This window comes from Helianthus annuus, chromosome 10 (assembly GCF_002127325.2).
Source record: "Helianthus annuus cultivar XRQ/B chromosome 10, HanXRQr2.0-SUNRISE, whole genome shotgun sequence".
Classification (NCBI taxonomy): domain Eukaryota; kingdom Viridiplantae; phylum Streptophyta; class Magnoliopsida; order Asterales; family Asteraceae; genus Helianthus; species Helianthus annuus.
This window is the reverse complement of record NC_035442.2, coordinates 94685997-94705546: the sequence shown is the minus strand read 5'-3', so window position 1 is coordinate 94705546 and position 19550 is coordinate 94685997. Positions and strand designations below refer to the sequence as shown.

The window sequence follows — 19550 nt, the reverse complement described above, 5'->3', positions numbered from 1 at the left end:
TAGGTAGATTGAGAGTCGTTCACCAAATTGTGGGTTTCACGCCTATTTTGGTGAATTCGTCTCATTTGTACAATATGAGTGTTGTCGGATTTAGAATAATCGAGTAAAATGCATGAGGGAAGTGTATGTCGAAGGAGATACACAAACAAGTATAAACACATAAGAAAGCATATCAAGGATGATACTTAAATAATGAAATAAAACAAGTATTAACACATAGAGAAATATGTCAAGAATAACACATAAAGAATCGAACAACGAAACAAGTGTTAACACATAATAAAACAAGCATTAATGCGTAAGAATAACATGTCGAATATTACACATGAGTAACATACATGTTTAAAAGAGCATAAATAAGTAACAAATAAAGTATCATGTAGTAGTCCAAGCAAAGCATACGAATAAGGTTCTAAAACTATAGACTAGGCTAAAGCATTCCTACTTTTCCTAATTCCCTATAGTTATGGCTCTGATACCAATCTGTCACACCCCAACCAATGGCGGAAACATCGGGATGAGACGAAGTGTGAAGATTGCTCGAGACATCATAACGCTATTTGTGACAATAATTTAATAATCCAAATTTCATTTCCAAAATAAATTGTCAAAACATTACAAGAAAAGCAAATAACAACATTGTTCAACGTAACATAAACAAAATTGATACAACACTTTAACCCTAAACGTCTACGTGAGTATCTAGGCATCTTTGCTATCCGTTTCATTTCATCATCAGCAACCTGTAACATGTTTAAAAATACAATTCAATGCAAAAGCAAAGGCGAGTATACAAGTTTGGTACGTACATAGCATAAGATAAAAAGTGTGAACAATTCCTCATGGCAAGCATATGATTCAAGATAACATTAAATATGGCATGTGTCTAACATATCAAACCAAGAAAACGCAATATGCTCAAGACATAACCTCAAGTTTACGGGCGGGTCGTTAATCCTATAGCGCTACATATGTCAAGGTTTGGCTCGTACGAAGTTAATGATAAGTTCAACACATAAGAATAACCCAAGTTTAAAGTATCAAGTCATCACGTATACAAGCATGTTATAGGAACGTTCATGTGTTTAACAAAGTGTTCATGTGTAAGTTAATAGGTAAACATGTTACACCCCAAAAGTGGTAAAAGTAAAAAGGGGGAAATACGAGTATACTCACAAATTTGCATAAGCTTTCCGATTATCCAATATGACGAAGTTGATAAGGTTAGGAGGTTGAATGTGTTTGTGTAGAGATTTAGGAAGTTAAAACACAAGAATATAGGTATTCGAAAATAATCATTCTTTACACCAAGTACTTGTTCTTGACACTATGAAACCTCAAGGGTTAATGTTTTCATGAGTAATATACTCATTAGAATCGTAACAAGTCTTATGTCTTAGATGATGTTATTCTAATATCTTGACGAATGAACACAAGTCCACCATCAAGGGTTCGAATAGTATATATATGTATAAGTATTATATGTATTATTTAGTCCAATAATCAAGCATGAGGTAGAAGGTTAATCTTCATTTAGGTACCTCTATTGTGTCATAGAAATCATGTAGGAGGTAGGAAGAACAAGCTTCCATTTAGGTACCTCTTATGGTTCACCACTACACTTGATGTAAAAACATACAAGGAGGGTCATGAACTAATATTAATACAAGAATAAGAAACAACTACACTATGAAAAATCATCAAATCATGTGGGGATTCTATGTTGGATAACCCAAGTTGATCCATAATCACTCCTTCATCAAGCTTGAAGCTTGAACATGACTTGTAGGTCAAAAACCCTAAACAAAACAGAAAGTATTTGAGGATTATCCTCTGATTTTGTATGTCTCAACCTTGTTTTTAAGCCTAACTAACCATAGGAGTGGTTATAAGCATAAGGACATAGGTTTGAGTGAGTTAAACTCATGTCTAAACAAAGATTAATGAAAACAAACTTAAACAGTGGACTTTGAAGCCTTTTTGCCGGAGTTCCAGGGACTTGTTTGCTGTGAAACACCCCTAGAATCAAGGCCAAGGTCAAACCAAGCGTTCTGGAAAAAGAATGGACCAAAACGGATAAGAAATGAAGAAGTTATGCCCATTTTCGTAAAGCTCGATGAATCTACTCGAACACAGAATTTCAGCTACGTTTTAGGTGATTTGAGAGTGATTTTGAGGTGTTTGAAAAGTGTATGAAGCTTGGAAGAGGTGTGGTATTTATAGGGAAGTGTTAAGGTTAGGTAGTGGTTGGTTATTTAATGTTGAAAGTGAGTTTAAAACTCAAAAAACATCAAAAATGGCGCTGAAAATCGAGCTGGGAAGGGCCTGGTCGCGGCTGCCTATTTGGGCCGCTCCGAGTGGTTAAATGAATTAAATGCCGGATTCTAATCCATGTGAAGGTGCAGCCCAGCTGGTTAGTTGCGCGCGTGTGATTGGGGTGACCCGGGTTCGAGTCCCGGCCAGCCCCCTTTATTTTTGTTTTGATTTTTTTAACTTTTAAAACGTACATAAATGGTCCCTACAGGTTTAAACTTTCAGTTAATTGCTCTATCAGTCCCTGGACTTTAACTAACCCTTGTTTATGTTATATATATATTTAAAAGGATTAACTTTATAATTAAACTAACTAGGTTAGTTTACTAACTTTAATATCTAACGAGACTAACTAGATATAAAAAAAATAAAATTTTTAATTATTAATTAATTTATTTAAATAAATTAAACCATGAATAAATAACCATTTTTTATAACGACTGAAATAAAAAAAATAAAGATTTTTCGACAATTATAACGAATACGAGAATACAAAGTTTTCCAAAAATAGGAATACGAACAACGTTTTTTTTTTTTTTAATATAGAAAGTATGAAAACGCAGGGCGTTATAATATGCATGGCATGAAGGGATCAACACAAGTGTAAAATGCTATTTTGGACTCTATTATCATAAATAGCATCAAGCAAGGGTTGATCTTTAATGACATGCCACCAAACTAGAATATCACACAAAAAACAGGATGCCACTAACGAGCTCCGTCTAAAAGACGGGGTTTATGTAGGAAAGTTGGCATCTAGCTAAGGTATTCAAAGGTTCAAAACGCCAAAACAAATTCAAGAAGAAGAGGATGATGACAATGAAGATTTGGATGAGAATTTAGATTACCATTTTTAATTTTTTTTCTGTTTCATTTTATATTGTTTTGTTATCAAATTATATGTTGTTTGTTATCTAATTCTCTACAAATAAAATACATTATTATATAAAACGCCAAAAACTACAAACACCAAAACGCTAGTAGTATGAAAACTGTGAGAACGGGTGCTGGCAAAGCACCTTGTCAATGTATTAAACGTCAAAAAAAATTGACTAAATGCCATAAAAACATTTGGTCTTATTGTAATCTTATGAAAATATTAATTACTCGTAGTGAATTATTATACAACGCCACAAAACGCCAAAAAAATTGACCAGAGAAACGGTATAACGCCAAAACAATTATCTATGTGACATAAAAACAATTAATTCAACGCCAATTAGTTAATGAATACAATTGTCAAGAGTTTGTGATTTTTGAATCAACTTAAGTTTTTTTTTATAATATCTAGGGTTTACCCGTGCGTTGCGGCGGTGTCAATATAATATTGACGCTCGGTATAACTGTAAAAGAAGAGAATAACTAACTTGAAGTTCAGGAACTGTATGATAATTTTAGCATTGTACCCCGCACATTACGATGGTAGGAGTATAGTACTAGAACTCGTACACTCGCTAAAGAAAGAGAAAAATAACCTTATTGAGGTTTAAGGGTTGGATAAAAACTTTAAAGTAGAGAGTGTTTGGGAGTGCTTATAAAACTCCTTATTGACTTTTTGGAAAAGTCAGTATGGAGTGACTTTTTAAAAAAGTCAGTATGGAGTGACTTTTTGAAAAAGTCACTTTTCCCCTCACATACACCCTTATTGGCAAACATCATTTGAGAGCTTATGACTTTTCAAAAAGCCAATAAGTCAGTAAGTGGTTTCAAAAAAGCTTAGCCAAACATGCCTTTAATGAAGTAAACACCCTTTATAACATAAACTTAAATGCGAGAGCAATAAAAGGTGGGTTGTAAAGGAGTCGTGTTTATGGCTTGAACCTGATAAAGACTTATAAAATTTATACATGTTCAAAAATCTTGTTAGACACATAAAAACTAAACATGATTCCGGATTTGTAGATTTATATAAACAAAACCAGTATCAGTTAAGTACTTGTTATCTTTTCTATTGAAAAACACAAACATCTAAAATAAGGGTTATTGGATTTTAATAATCCAAAGTTTCACCAGTTGGCCGATAATAATCTCAACTTCAAAAATTCCCTCTGAAAATCCTAACTTGTAAGATTTTGGCCCTCATCGATCCTTTTGTAACTGGGTTAGTTTTTTATGATGTGGACGTTGATGTGTAAAAAATGAGTTGGTTCATTATGTGGATGATGACGTGGATATTAATATGATTTTTTTTAATTATATATATATATATATATAGGATTAAGTTCAAGAGTGAACACTAGTGTATTTGCGAACTGAGCGAACTAATCCTGACCATACACATGTGTAAATCAATAGCCAGGATTTGATGATGAAATACACTAGTGTGTTTTACGATTTGATGATGACATCCTAGCCATACACGTGTCTAAATCAATGGCCAGAATTTGTTCACTCAGGTCGCAAATACACTAGTGTTCACTCTAGAACCTCACCCTAGCCTATATGTATATATATATATATATATATAGGGTGGGAGTTTGCTACAAAGTACATATTTCCTACAAAGTGTAAGAAGTCATAAAACACCATAATGTCAATCATAAAATACACTCAAAACCCACAAATAACAAAGTAAAGATTACTAAAACGCCATACATGTGAGTTTTGTGTTGTGTTTTGGATGATAAAGCTTTAATTATCGAATGACTAACATTAATGTGTTTTATGTTGATTATCATGTTGTGTTTTATGTTCATAGTTCTACAATGGTGCGTATGAAGTTTTTATGGACTGCAAGGGTTGGATATTGTGTTTTAGTGATCTTCACTTTGTTATTTGTGATCGAATAAACTTGTTTTTGCCATACCAAACCCTTTAAAACTTATTTCTAAGTTATGTAAAGGTTATTTAAGGTATGTTAAGCTTATGTTGCTATTCCGGAGTGTATGTCACGTTAAACTGATTACGTTTACGCATCAGTTTGCGTATAACTTTTTAGAAAGCGTTTAAGAGTTTGAAATCGAACAAAATCAAAATGTGCAAAATGTCAAACATAAGTAAACAAATATTGGGATCAAAACTCATTGTTTTATTGATATTTGAATTTTTCGGAGTTGTACAATGATTACATAAGCACAGATGTCAAACTTGTCATGTTTCTTTCATTATGTTATATATTCGAGATGTTTATATGTGTGTCGTCTGTTGTTTAACCAACTTACGATGGTTGTGTTTGTGTATTCCTATGACGATCTTGATGCTTACAAAGTTACTCGTAGTGTAGGATGCATGAATATCACGTATAATATTATAATATTGGTATGATCGTTTGGTTTGCATAGACACATGATGGTTAGTTAGGGCTAATAATCTTGATGATCTTAGAGTTTAGTATGTTAAATCTGATGAAAGTGACATATAACCTACTGTGATTGATGTTTGTATGACGTTGGTTCACTAAATAATGTTTACGGGATTTGGGTAACGAAAACATGAAGCTATCTAATAGTTACAGCCGATTTCAGTTGGTTGTAACCGGGTCGTAACATAACGAAAACTAGATTTCCTTGAGTCCAAAACTTAGTATTTCAAAATACGCTTCAAATGGCGTTGGAATCACAATTTTTGGATGTCGTTTTCTATTTTAAAAGAATTATTTCATTTCTGTGGTCAAAACTGCATTTTTCTGTAGAATTTGTGTGTTGTGTTTTAAATCATATTTCGATGAATACCTTAAGTTCGGCCATGAAATTTATACAGTGGATGATCATAGGTGTTTAAACGAATCTCCAAGTGGACTCGCATCAATCGGGTAAGCAGGAATTTTTAAATGAATTTTTCTGTAAGCTGCAGTCAGAAAGTGACAAATCTGGTCACTGCATAGTAAATGATTTTTCTAATTTATTTCGGTAAAGAGTTAGTTCCTAAAATTTAAACACAAGGCCATGCACACCGAGGGGTATGTCATATAAAATATCATAATTTTTGGAGCTCTGTAAGTAGGTTAAACGAGTCTTCTAAAACAACCTATTTTCAGTAAATTTGTTATACATGAATCATGAACGTATAAGAACCAAACTTGCTACTTTTACTATCCGTGCTTGTTTGATAATTGTATAAGTGTCATATATCATATCGTAGGATAGGTTGTGAACAAGTGTATGAAACCATATAATAGGAGTGCTATGTGATTACGTGTTGCGTGCTAGTTGCTAGATACGTGTAGGACTTACATGATTGCATAAACAATCACTGATAACCCCTTGTAACTATAATAGGGCGTCGTTGATCATCCGAGCTTGCATACACGTAATCTTAATCTTACCGAGCAATACGAAGGTGAGTTCATGGTCCCTACATTTAAACATTGTTGAAACCTAGGGAAGGTAACACGAGCACATTACGGTAATGTAATGCCTATCCGTTATAAGGTTTAACGCTTTTATTTAAAAGTACGTTGTTATATTGTTATGGTCACAAAGTATCATTATCACATAAAGTCCTTGTAAACCTCGGATCATTAGTATTAGGATTAATAGCGGGGGAATTTTGAGTAGTACTACTGGGCTCGACAAACCCCACCGAGCTAGTCGCGCTAGCTAGACTGGTAATGGTCAATGTTGTAGAATTAGCCTAACCTACCGCCATGGTCAGTGATAGACCTGGCAAACAAAAGCAACAACAGTCACCTTCGGTTTCGAACGCTTTCGTGATGTAACACAGGTTAGCTACCTACAAATATGACAATAAACTATTAAATACTAATATTTACTGTTCTTGTTGAATACTAATAGTGGTAACTTGCATAAATGGAACATGCTATATCTGTAAACTGTATATGTGAACTCACTCATCATTAATGGCTGACACTTGTTTCTTACGTGCTCTCCTCAGGTCGCTAAGGTACTTGCCACGGTTAGGTGCACTGTATGGTGTTAAAACATTTTTATTTCGTATCATTGCATTATTTCAATTATTTTATGTTGGATTCGGCGTTTGTTTTGATGCACGTTGCTACTTTACATTTATTACGCTTCCGCATTATTTTGAACTGTTGGTTTTGGTAAAACTAATTTTTTTCTCATATAGATGTCATTCGATATGAATGGTGTCTTACATCCTGGTTTGTCATACGTTTCGCGGTGAAACCCCGTAAGTGGATTTTGAGGGTGTGACAGTTATGGTAACATATTTTATTTATGATTCATCCTAGATTTTATATATAGATTCTCATTAATAATTCAAAACATAGGGGGTTCGTGTGAACCCGGCCTCTTCGAGGTAGATCTGCCCCTACTAATAAAGGCGAGTGGAACGAAGTAAAAGTTGACTTGAAGATCCAATGGTTTAAAAAAAATTGACCATAAATGAGCATTGTTATTTTAACCATTCATTGTACTAATCCGATAGTTTTAATAAATCGACCATGAAATTGCAAAACAAGTTACAGGTGTTGACATGGTGTGCCAATTGTGTAGAATTTTTGACGTGGTGTCCACATCAACTAGTTCCACAACTGGACTACTCCGTCCGCATGGAGAACCGTTTAATAATATATTTTGTTGTTCAATTTTTTTTTACAAAAGTTTCATAACATTGAATCTCAAGTGGTCACACTTCTCAAAATTTTTTGAATAATCTAGATTTAACAATAGTGAAATTTGATTAATATCTCGTAACATATCATAAAAAAACACCTTACATCTTTTGCTAAGCATCATTCAAGGTTAAAATCCATTTTCATTGACAAAAAAAGACATAAATCAAACCTTTATTTCAAAAAAAGTTTTATTTTTAAAGAAACAACAAATAAAAGATATTATTTTTTATCATCATAACTCGATTTGTTGCTATAACGATTGTACATAGTTAATGATTTCATCCAACATATCCGCTTTGCCTATGACCTTAAAAATAATCAAAAGATATGAGACAGATTCAATGTATCATGTACAAATTCGGGATTTTGAAATCAAACTCACTAATCAATTTTAATTCAATAACTAATCTTGTTGGAAGGAATTTCATTATTTCATTAATTTTTCCCTCCTCACCTAATATCAATGTGAAACTCATTAAGTTGATTAAAGACACCAAAGTTACCGCTAACATCAACTAATCAACAATTTAAGCCACACTCCTTGAACAAAATCCTAGCACAACTGTTCTAATAAAACATCTATACCATAACATCAACTAATCGACTATTTAACCGTTTAATTTCACTCAACAACAAAATGCAAACAACACAACGACGATAAGAAAACGAATTTAAAAGACTACACAGAACAAAAATAAGAATTAATGGTTGTCGGATTACACCTAGCCACCGAAATCAGAATTTGAATCCTTTTTACCACCGGAAAACACCCCTATAGCCATTAGAACACCACCCACCGCCGTTTCACATGAAAACCCTAACACTATCATTGGTTCGTAACCACAACCGCTTAGACTACCAAGTAGGGTTTATGCCGCCAGGGCTGGTGGTGGACTGGTAGGTTCGAGGGATTGTCAGCCAGGTGATGATCATGGGTGTGTGGAGAGATGAAATTGAGGGAAGGAGGCAACTGGGAGGGTTTGTAATGCTTTAGGTGATATTTCGGAAAAGACGTGGGGAAACTCGCATCACATAAAACCCAAACAAAAACGACCATATGTCAAAAATAAAAAATCAAAAGCAAATATGCAAACATTAACCCTTAAAGTACCATATCACAATGCCAATAAAACATTTTATGCAAAAAGTACAACATATAATAACGCAAACATGTTACTCATTATATATATATATATATATATATGTATAATGTATATATATATATATGGATAGGAGTTGGCCAGAAAGTCCAAATTTCCTAAAAAGTGTAAAAAATCATAAAACACCATAATGTCAACCATAATACACACCAAAAACCCACAAATAATATGATGAAGATTATTAAAACATCATGTATGTGAGTTTTGTGTTGTGTTTTAGATGTTAAGGCTCTGATTGTGGAATGACAAATATTATTGTGTTTTATGTTGTTTAGCATTGTGTGTTTTATATTCATAGTTCTACGATGGTGTGTTTGAAGTTTTTATGGACTATTAGAGTTTGAATATGGTGTTTTAGTAATATTCATTCTATTATTTGTGAGTTTTAGGTGTGTTTTATGCCTGAAATTATTGTGTTTTATGACTTTTTACACTTTTTAGGAAAAACACACTTTCCGTAGGATCCCCACTCATATATATATAATGTATATATATATATAATGTGTGTGTATATATATATATATAATGTATATACTAGGTTAAAACCCCGTGTATTACACGGGTTGCATAAATATAATTTTATATAATAAATAATAAAAATATATGTTTAAAAAAAACTCGTATATTGCACGTGTTGAATAAAAGTGAACATTGATGTACTGTTTATTTATTATAACATTTTACTTTGTTTTTTTTATTTTGCATAAATGTAATTTTATATAATTAATAATGAAAAATATATCTTTAAAAAACTCATATATTGCACAAGTTTAATAAAATATAATGTCATATGTTAATGCATACAGTCGTCAATATTTATATTTTAAAAATGAACTTTAATGTACTATTTACTTATTATAACATTTTACCTTGTTAAATATGTATTCTTAACTAATATTTTTGTTTGAAATTGTTATTATTATTTAATATGACCATAATAAAAATAAACGTTTATATTCTTATCTAATTTTTTGTTTAAAATTATTATTATTATTATTATTATTATTATTATTATTATTTAACATGATCATAATAAAAACAAATGTTTATCCTTATCTAAATATTTATTCTTATCTAATATTTTTGTTTAAAATTATTATTATTATTTAATATGAGAGATAAATAGAAAAATAAGGTGAGAAAGCACAAAAAAGTTTTATCCTTATCTAAATATTTATTCTTATCTAATATTTTTGTTTAAAATTATTATTATTTAATATGAAAGATAAATAGGAAATAAGATGAGGGAGCACCAGAAAGTGACACGTGTCCAATTTTTTTATAATTAGTACTAGTTGTAAGACCTGTGTGAATACACGGGAATGTTTAATAACGATCGAAATCAAATACTAAAAAACATATTATAATATATCATTTAAATTCTTTGCGGTTAGTTACATATCTTTATAAAACAATATTAAAGACAGTATGTGTTAGGACATAAAAATGAGTTCAAATAAGTTCAAATAAGGTGGCACCAGTTTGAGAGAACAAACATTATTTAAGTCGACACATTTTTATTTGCCAAGTTTGAAAAGATTAATATGACCCAAATCAACCCATTTATAAGTACCCAAATCAACCTACTAAAAAACACTTTGAGCGACTTTGATACTATTTGACCCATTTTAGAAAAGAGCCAAATCGTGTCATGAGATGAAAGAGTGATTTTATCATGACACGAAAGCGTAATTTTATTAAGGTTCAAAGATTTCCATAAGGGTTCCATAAGACAACAAATTATGTTTAACATTATCAAGCTTTGAAGGATAAGATTGTCACTGTTTGTAGATAAACAATATGCTTCCAGCTTCAAAGATATTCAATATATGAAACACAAATTAATCAAACATAAATGATCCTTGTTTGGAAAGTTATACATAACCACAAATCCTTTTCCAACAAATCAGTGAAAACAAAATATCATATAAAATCTCACCAATATATGAGAAAGCAATATCTCAATGGGATAGATCTTCATCACTTAGTTGAGTCGTTTTTTTACCAACAAAACGGAACTTTATTGCCAAACAAAAAAGCTGAACCTTAGCAAGGAGCAACACATACAAATGAAAACTAAAAGCAACACAAAAAACAAAGTGTTTCCAATTGTCCTATGTCAGAAGCTTTCTCTTGGCTCTAGTCCTCATCAACCAAAAAGTATTATCTTTGGTATCCTCCACCAAGTTGACAACCAAAACGTTCCTGTTCTGAAAGACCTTTCCCGTTTTTGTTTACCCGAAGTCTCCAGCACACCGTAAGGAAAACGACATAGAAATCACTTAGTTTAATCATCTACAAAATTAAACTCATTAGCTTACATGTTATCAATGATATCAATGAAAAAACATCTTATATCATTGCAATTGAAAAAAACAAAAGAAAGAAAAATTTGGATAAAGTTACGTGCCTTCTCGTGACATTGTTGACGTATTTAGAAAATTAAGTAACACAACCATCCTCTTCATCTTCTGAGTTGCAAGTCTTTTCGGTCATTATCTATTTAGATTCTCTCTCGGTTACTCTATTCTTCTCCTTGTAGTGATCCACAAGCAAATCATTCCACTTTTTCTTCCTACAAAATCACACAAAAAAGCTTTAGTGTGTTAAAATTTCAATATTATTGAGTGTTACTCTTCTTGACCTCGTCTACCTATGAACTACCTTTGCCGTTGCTATCACCCACCATGAAACCCTAATGCAACTCTGCTTCACTTTCATCAAGCGAAGATGTAAAGAGAGATCAAAGTTAGGGTTTCGCAATCGCAAATAATAGCATGTACTTCAAATCTGTATGAGTTTCAAAGCAAAAAAAAAAAAAAAATCACTTTCACTTCATCCGCCGCAGATCAATCACAAACCTTAGTAGCATTTGGAGTTCAATCACCAGAAAGCTTGCTCAAAACCAATTAAGCGGAGACACGTCCTTTCTCTTTCTCTTTCTTCCTTTCTTCCACAAAGATGTATTTGTATATTGTTTTAGACCTGAATTCAAGTATGGTGCAAGAAAAGACATGTGGTAGAAAGGAAAAAGAAGCAGCTTCTAAAACAACGTACACACTTGACTGGACGACGATGAGAAAGGAGAGATAGACGTACCTGAGAACTACAGAGATAACAGTGGTAGACCTTGGTCCCGGTGACTACGGTGGTTATCACCGTCAAGAAGCGATGATGACTCCGACTTCAACTTTTGCATCGATTTGACCAACAATATAATTTCTTCAGCCTCTTTCTTATGATATACTTGTAGAAAGTATTGTAAGCTTATAACTCTTATTGTGATGTTGGAAAAAAATATTAGTATTAATATAACATATATACATTAGGAATTTTAGAGTGTCTCTTAATTTTTATTAACTTATTTCTTTTCATTACCAATGTAAATTGATCATTAGAAATTATGAATATGAAAAATAGTCGTTTGAAATTAACAATTTATTCTTTGTTTTTTCATAAGTTTAATAGCAACATCCACACCATTCTAAGTACCTTTATGAAGCTTCACATATATTTACAAAGAAGTAAGAACCTACATGATGTATTGAACAAATATTAAGAAATAGTGTTACATAGCAACCTACCCATTTTGTAAAAAGTAAAAGAAAGAAAAAGAAAAGATAACTGGTCTAACCTGGTGCAAAGCCTATCATTATCTGGCCTCTACTTTATAAGCAATGTTATCCATGTGCTCAAAGCAGTAGTAATATGCATACATCCATCAAAAAGTTTTAAATTGAGAGCCTTCTCAATGTGAGATACAAAACATGTGATTTAAACCTATTATAATCCCATTATTTTCAGCATATATATAACCAAAAACTACCATTTTAAAAAAATGTAACATGATATGTGATCAGATATATACCTTAAAGAAAAAGGAGGTCATTAGAAGGAAGGAATACCCTGTTCTGCTACTCCCGTCATGATTCATGACCTTTCAAAAAAACATAATATGTGAAATAATAGCAACTAATTGACTAAATAAACCACATTCAAATGTGCATCTAAAATTGAAGAGCAATAGATTACATAATCAGTAGGGCTTACAATCCATTATTAAACTTCATATAGTTGTATGTAATCTCATATGCTAACTTTATATGCCACAAAACAAAAAGGGTTACCTCAATTTATTTACAGTACAGTTGCCCGAAGTCTCGTGCCACTTTTGGTCTCGTCTCGGTTGCCGGAACCACAAAGAGCTCCTTCATTCTTGAGGTGAAAATCCCCATTCGGATGAGCTTTAATCGTAGATGGGTTAATTGAAAATGAAATTACAGTATGTAGATTGTAGAATCATCGATTGTGGAGAACTGGATGGCCATGATTGAGGGCGGATATGGAGCTAATGGTGATGGCGACGGCTAGGAAGGAACTACAATAGGAAACCTTCTTTGGCGTCCGATTAAAATCACTCAACTTTTGCATCTGAAATAAACGTCAGAGATAAGTTTAGTTGTATGTAAATAGACACACACATGCTAAGAATTCCCTTACCTTGAACTCACCGGAGAAATCCTAAATCTCTTCATTCACCACTGATGGGAGGGCCGATTAGGGTTAGTTGACATCAATGTTGCGTTCCAAAGGGATTGCAGAGTGGGTTAGTTCATGACTTGCACTGCGTGCATTAGGGCTGTTAATGGATCCGACATCTACAGGGCAAAAAGAAACAACACTTGTGTTAATAATAATAATATATGAAGCTGAAGATCAATCTTTCATTTTGTAGATCATCTTCTCATTCTAAGCAAACAAAGAAAAGAAGGATCGCCAAGCACAGACAAAGAAAATGAACTCAAATTGAAGGTTTGAAAGTGCAGATTTGTACCTAAAGAAATAACCATGCTCAGCTGCAACGCCCAATTTTTCACACGAAGAAAACCATTCGGTCAATGTAACACGGTCCTTCCCGCTAACGATAAAAACAACATTTTTCGGGTCTTGACACAAACTATTCACTATTTCTATAACTTCTGAATTCGGGCCCGTGCTGATTGAACTCTGCAGCGTCATGGTACCATCGTAATCCAACAAAATGGCACTTTTTTTGTCCGTTTGTAAGAAGAAACAATACGTTCGATCAAAAGTTTTCGGAAATTCGGATCTAATGCAACAACGCGGAACCCTAACCCAAACCCGATACCCCAACACCCTCTCCTCACATGATCCCGGCATGATCGCTCGAGATCTTGCCAAAAGCTACGGGCCCAATACGCGACATCGTGAGTGCTAACGTATCTGTAATGTTTTTCATGCCTCATTTGTTTTTCAGCATCAGCATAAACCAATGCTGAATCCATAGCTTCCGCTACTGCATCCTAAGCTCCTTTTCACAATCTTCTAGCCGAAAATCAGTATCAAAACTTCAAGACACGATAAAAAAACCAAAAAAAAAAGTCAGATTTTTTATTACCTAAAAGTAACGTTTGTTGAACAGAATGAAAGTCCATGCTCATAAGAGATGACCCCTGGCTTAAGGTTCGTGCAACGGTTTTTGGCAAGTCATCAGGCGCGTTAAAAGCTTGATTATGACCCGAATGCCCAAGGAATGACACGGATAACACATTGACTGGCAGATTTGCCTGTTTTCCAGCAAGAAATTTGTGACAACTCGAAATTTAGAACCTTTCGTTGTAACTTGCTTGTACGTTATGTGATTAGTTGAATGATTAAACTTAATGATAACGTGAACCTTTATGTGATATGTGCTTTATTATGTGTGCGTTGGTATATTTATGTATGCGTTATATGCGAACCGAGAACCCAACACGAAACAACAAAGAACCCGACTCGAGACCATGAGGTCTCGAGTGAATAGTGACCGAATGGGCCTTTGGGCCGAGAACCTTTTGGCCGGTTGGGCCTTTGGGCCGTAAACCCCCACTCGAAACCCACTAAGGGTGCACACACTTGGAACTAGCCTATATATAAACCACCCTTAGTTATTTGTTACCATTTGTTGAAACATTACACCCACACACTCTCCTACTTCTCTCTCTCACTTAAACTCTAGAACACAAACACTTCATCATTCTCGGATTTGGACTTGGATCGGCTCACACACACACCCGGTTGGAAGCTTTACACACACACCCTCGAAACCCATCAACCGGTTAGTATTTCTTGTTGATTATGGTTGAATGCTTAGTGTTAAAATGTTCATATTATGTTTGTATGATGAGATTATGTGACAATATGATTAAGTTGTTGAGTTATACATAATGTTTTGAAAAAGAAATTGGTTCATGAATGTTTCTTGTTATGAGTTGAACTATACATATTTGATGTTGAAAATGGGTTCATGGTATGATAAAAAGGTGAATGATGATATTGGTTGCACTTGGATTTGATCCGAAAAGTTTGGGTGTTTATACTAAGAAAATCGGCTAATGAATATGTTTGTCAAGTAGGATGCATGCTAGTAAATTGTATCTTGATAGTTGTTCATGATTTTGGGTGAATAAGTGTTGTTTATGTTATGAAGAACTTGATGAATATAAGTTTGATTATTTGAAGAACACTTTGAATGATAGTTGAAGATTGAAAACCCTTGTGATTTTGATCCATCTTTGACTAGTAACCTGATTAGGAAAACTGTGAGTGGAATGCTATTGGTAGTTTCCTGTTTTGGGCCTGATTATATTGTACTAATGGGACTGATACACCTGCATCAACACGTGAACTTGAAAACGACTGATACCGACTCGCAATCACACGGTTGCGACTCGCAACCACAGCGTGTCAACTCGAGACCACGCGGTTGCGACTCGCAACCATAACAGGACAAGCCGAAACCACAGGTTACGAGTCCTGTTGCGACTCGAGACCTCAGCATGATGAACCGAGACCACGGTTGCGACACCGGTTGCGACTCGCAACCACCTGAGATCAGCACACAGCATGACTCGAGACCATGTTTGCGAGTCCGGTTGCGACTCGAGACCACACTTTTGGGCCTTAGTTAATGGGCCAGACTGATGGGCTTCTGTGTTAACTGCTTTTACGTGTTTGGGCCTTAGTAGTTGGACTGAACTTGTGAACCGTATGTGCTACTGTTGATTAGGAACACTGTGAACTGTTACTGCTAAACGTGCTTGCCAAACGTGTTGAACATTTGTGCACTACTTGGTTCGAATCTGACTATAAGTGATATCCGTGTTAGGACGTAACTGACTACTTGCGACTTGATTGACTTTCTGTGATTAACTGCCGAGCAAACCAAGGTGAGTTCACACCCTCTACAAAGCATGGGATTCCCTGGGTTGGGAACGGGGTTAAGGAACGTGGGTTCCTCGTCCTCCTTGGGCAGGACGTCAGTGGTTCAGGAATGTGATTCCTCGTCCGGATGGACGGATAAACGTACTAGACTAAAACTCTATCACGAAGTCCCTCCTTTTTGTATCGACTAATCGCCGGGCCAATGGCGAGCGGGTCATTAGTTAGATAGCGCTATTTAGGTCTGACAAGCCTCACACCGTGCCGCAGAGGACGGGCGTGAACTAATGGATCTGGGGCACGTCAATGATGATAGACATTGATGTTTTCAGGGCACATAAACATGACTACAGTCAGCAGTCGATATGGTAACGAGTCTAGTGTACGCATGGGGTAGCCCCCACGGCTGGAGAGCCGGATGATGTACGCATGGGGTAGCCCCCACGGCCGAAATGCCTGATAACTACATGGGGTAGCCCCCACGGCCGGAGTGCCGGAGTAACTGGGAACGAACATGTCACGTTTTTTAAACTATGGGGTAACCCCCACGGCAGGATGCCAGTTAAAGGAAAACTGTTTTTGAATAACTAAAACGAACGCCCACCCGTGAACTCACTCAACTAGTTGTTGACTCGTTACTACATGCTTTGCAGGACCATAGGTACTCAACTGGAGCTTGCATGGAGGAGGATCGTTGTGGGACACGGATTGCTGCGTGCTATGTTAAACTTGGAAACTTTTGAACTTATGATTATAACTTTAAACTTATGCTTCCGCTTGCAACTTAAACTTATTTGTTTTGGAACACCAATCGTATTGGTTAAACTTTTATAATTACTTATGTGCTTGTTCAGTATGATTGGTGGCTGGATCCTGGTCAGTCACGCCTCCAAGCGGTAGTACTCCGCAGGTGGGATTTTGGGGGTGTGACAGATTGGTATCAGAGCCATTGGTTATAGTGAACTTGGTTTTAATAAAGGAGAAACGTTTTTGTTAAAACCAGACTATAACCGGAACAGTGCTCAACGGTCCACAACGACACTTCGCTCCTCATGCAAGGCTCGACGTTCTAGGTAATATGATGTATGTATATTGCCTACTTGTTAGTTGCGTAGTACATTGCTCATGGTATGCTTGATTAGTAGGACTACTGTTGTTTGAACACGTGCGTGCTTACTCTGTCCTACTATCGTACTTTCGCGAACCTCTCTCACACGTGTTACTCTTATTATGAAGAACCATGTCTGGACGCGTTAACATGACACAAGCCCAGTTGACGGCTTTGATCAACGAACGAGTTGCCGCAGCGCTCGCAGCTGCACACGCAGGAGGTATATCCTGCAGTCCGAAATTGTTTTAGGATCATTTGGATCCTACTCTCGTGAACCAACCTTTGTGTTAAACTCTGTCTTTCTTTCACCTACCTTAGGTCAGTATGCTCAGGCACCGGTGTGCACTTTTAAGACCTTTATGGACTGTCGACCCACTACTTTTAGCGGAACTGAAGGAGCAGTAGGTCTCCTACACTGGTTTGAGAAACTGGAGTCTGTGTTCGAAATGTGTGAATGCCCTGAAGCGCGCAGGGTGAAGTATGCTACTGGTACTCTCGAGGGTTTGGCCCTCACGTGGTGGAATGCTCAAGTGCAGATGTTAGGGTTGGTTGCTGCCAACGCCACCCCATGGGAAACTTTCAAGGAAATGATCAGGGAGGAATACTGCAGTCGTGACGACATTCACAAACTGGAAGATGAGTTCTACAATCTCAAGATGTCGGGGTCAGAAATTGAGGCATACACTAAGAGATCGCATGAGCTTGCTTTGTTGTGTCCTACAATGGTGGATCCTCCGTATAAGCGAATTGAACTCTATCTCAAGGGCTTGGTGCCAGAGATCCAAAGTCATGTGACTTCAGCAAACTTGACTACTATCCAGCAGGTTGTACAGTTGGCTCACCGTCTCACTGACCAAGCGGTGGAGCAGAACAAGTTACCGAAGCGTATAGGTGCTGCAACTACTTCTGGTGCTTCTAGTGGGGATAAACGGAAATGGGATGGAACTTCAAGCAGGGGTTCAACTTCGGTGCAAACTCAGTCTCAGCAGAGAAAGACGGATGATCACAAGAGCCCCAGTCAGCAATCGTCTGGTGGTCAAAGTCATGGCGGATACAAGGGGAATCACCCCAAGTGCAATCGTTGCAACCTACACCACAGTGGGCCATGCACCAGGGGCAACTGTCATCGATGCAACAAGCCGGGTCATGTTGCAAAGGATTGCAGGAGCGCATACCCCGCCAATCAGAATCGTCAGCAACCTCAGCAGAACCAGCGACAGCAGCAGGGTAACAACAAAGGGTGCTTTCAGTGTGGAGCTGAAGGCCACTTCAAGAAAGATTGTCCCCAACTGAACCAGAACAACAACAACAACAATCAGGGGAATGGTAACAATGGAAACAACAACAATGGTGCTAGGGGACGAGTGTTCGTGATTGGTCAAGGGGAAGCAAGGAATGATCCCAACGTGGTGACGGGTAAGTTCCTTCTCGACGACTTTTATGTTACAGTCTTATTTGATTCGGGTGCCGATACTAGCTATGTGTCACTAGAAGTTAGTAAGATGCTTAAGCGTATTCCTACACCCCTGAGCGACAAACACACCGTAGAGCTAGCTAATGGTAAGAGTTTGGAAGCCTCACACGTAGTCAAGGGTTGCCAGCTTATTCTCGCTAATCAGACCTTCGCTATCGATCTTATTCCTATTGTTTTGGGTAGTTTCGACGTTGTCATTGGGATGGATTGGTTATCCCAACATCGAGCAGAGGTTCTTTGCAACGAGAAGATCGTTCGTATTCCTGGTTTAGGTGGTGAACCTCTCATGATTCGTGGCGACAAGAGAAGTGCTGTTGAGAACATTATCTCTCTTCTTAAGGCTCAGAAATGCTTACGAAAGGGCCACACTGCGATTTTGGCTCTAGTTACTGATACCACAGAGAAGGAGAAGAAATTAGAAGATTTTCCCGTTGTACGCGACTATCCTGAGGTATTCCCTGAGGAATTGCCTGGTCTTCCGCCCCATCGCCAAGTCGAGTTTCAGATTGATTTAGCTCCTGGAGCCGCGCCTGTAGCCCGTGCACCTTATCGATTAGCGCCATCAGAGTTGGAAGAACTCTCCACGCAACTACAAGAACTCTTGGATAAGGGTTTTATTCGTCCTAGCTCATCGCCTTGGGGAGCTCCAGTACTATTTGTGAAAAAGAAGGATGGTACCTTCAGAATGTGTATCGACTATCGTGAACTCAACAAGGTGACTGTGAAAAATCG

General features: G+C 36.2%; 1 long non-coding RNA gene across 15 annotated transcripts; it reads right to left on the bottom strand.

Annotated features, from left to right (window-relative positions):
- Positions 1-10918: 10918 nt before the first annotated feature.
- On the bottom strand, positions 10919-14366 carry LOC118482906. Of its 15 annotated transcripts, none has more exons than XR_004869180.1 (9): positions 13847-14365; positions 13513-13670; positions 13140-13443; positions 12881-12949; positions 12647-12792; positions 12112-12544; positions 11900-11997; positions 11677-11802; positions 10919-11587 (listed from the first exon to the last, which is right to left on the bottom strand). It is a non-coding gene; the product is annotated as an uncharacterized LOC118482906 (long non-coding RNA). The 15 variants fall into 15 exon arrangements; XR_004869187.1 differs by having other exon boundaries at positions 11677-11997; positions 12112-12202; positions 12505-12544; positions 13847-14364; XR_004869174.1 differs by having other exon boundaries at positions 11677-11997; positions 13847-14366.
- Positions 14367-19550: the final 5184 nt, after the last annotated feature.